Source organism: Octodon degus, unplaced genomic scaffold (genome assembly GCF_000260255.1).
Source record: "Octodon degus isolate 3935 unplaced genomic scaffold, OctDeg1.0 scaffold00098, whole genome shotgun sequence".
Taxonomy (NCBI): Eukaryota; Metazoa; Chordata; class Mammalia; order Rodentia; family Octodontidae; genus Octodon; species Octodon degus.
Window position 1 is genome coordinate 3627458 of NW_004524674.1, and position 2121 is coordinate 3629578.

Genomic DNA, 2121 nt, shown 5'->3' on the forward strand with positions numbered 1-2121 from the left:
CAGAGACCGCAGTTCAAAGACCCCCAGCACCACATGCCAGCTGTTCCCGCCCCCTGGTGGGCTGAGCTGGTCACACACACACACAAAATAAATAAATAAATACACTATTTTAAAAAAATAAATAAAATATTAAATTCTTAATATATATTGCACATTTCGAATAAACATCACCATTTTCACATCAGCTGTGTTCTTGCTTACAAAACCTAAAAGAAGAGCTGGCCAGATAGCTCAGTGGACTAAAGCACCTGCTTAGGCAGGTGCAGACCAGGGTTTGATCCCTGGTGTGCCATGCCAGCCCTGCTCCCGGGGGTGCGCTGAGATGGCGACTGAGACTGGGCATGGTGGTGCACCTGTAATCCCAGCTCTTGGGAGGCTGAAAACAGGAGGATCACTATGAGTCCAATCTGTGTAGTGAGGCCTTGTAGACCTTGCATTAATTTTTTTTAAAAAAACCTAAAAGATAACATCAAAAATAAATTCATATATAAACCATACTGAAAATAACAACATAACTTTATTTTTTTATTGGTACCAGGGATCAAACTCAGAACCTTGTGCTTGCCAGACAGGCACTTATGCCCGAGCCCACCAATAGAACTCAACAACAAAAATAATCTTTGCTTCAGTTGTCACACTCAAGGCAGGCTTCACACACACACACACACACACACACACACACACACACAAGGGCAGTCTTCACACATGACAACTACGTGCTCCATGTACATGTCTTGTTGACAGCACAAGGCTTAGCTTTCCTTTCCCGTGTGACAAGTCATTCTTGTCACCTCTCTTGTCTTCTTCTCCTTCTCCTTCTCCTTCTCCTTCTCCTTCTCCTTCTCCTTCTCCTTCTCCTTCTCCTTCTCCTTCTCCTTCTCCTTCTTCTTCTTCTTCTGTCTTTTTGAGACAGTGTCTCACTATGCAGTTTGGGCTGGCCTTGACCTCATTTTGTAGCCCAGGCTGGTCTCAAATTGAGAATTCTTGCAAGAATCTTCCTGACTCAGCCTCCTGAATGCTGAGCTTTTGTCTTTTTCTTTTGTCAGGAGCTTCTTACTATATTATACAATGTGCACTTAGCAGGAAAATAAAATATCAAATTGCAAGAGTGCTTAGAATAGACATCAACGCTTTCACAACATCCACTTACTTGCTTACAAAACCTAAAGGATAACATGAGAAATAAAAGCCTACATGAACTACAATGTAAATATAAACAAAAATCTACAGAAATTCTGGACAGATGAACAGGCAGGTAAAACATCACAAAGACCTACTGTGACAGTAGGAAAACCAAAGATATCAATTGTACCCTATCAAAAGGAACAAGAAAACAAAACATATGTGCCATCAGTGTAAATGATACTTGTGCATGGAACATGCAGGAACATGTACCTGCCTGTCCCACCTGTGAGCTCACCAGTGTGCTCAATTTTTGTTGTGTTGTTTCCTGGACAGAAAGATTTTGTTCTTCCTCTGTTTCAAATGATCTCTTATGAGTTCAGCCCCAATCCTCTAAGAAAATTTCTTCATAATATTTTGCATTTGTTATTTTCTTGGAAAACTATCAAACTATCTATGCCTCACAAGTTTAGGATCAAGTAAAACACAATCATTGGCCAGCACTTTGTGTTTCAAGTGACATCATAGTTGCTGCATAACTCACCAACATCTACTCTGCCTTTGGTTTTGCTGTAAGAAGTTACCATCTCAGGCTTCTGGTTTGTCCTGGTTTTCCTGTCAATCTTTCCATCATGGTGCAATGTTGACACCAGCAGTACTTGTTCATTTTTCTTTTTCATACACAAGGCCAATGTTATATCTTTCTGAAATCCAAAGATTGTACTATACTGTTTTCTGTTTTGAAATTGCAGCATATCATTTAGAATTTCTGCTTTGTTCTTGCATATAGTTCCTATGCTGGTCAACTTGTGCTCTCTTAGCAAATATAACATCAATTGGAAACTGGTAAACCAATTGTCAGATGTCACATTCTGATTAGCTTGGGAAATGGGAGCAACAAGTCTGCTAAAAACGTTTGGTGTTTTACTACACAAATGAAGACCTGATGGCTGAATTCTAGGACAAATTTCTTTTCTTTTTATTTTATTATTTTATTAC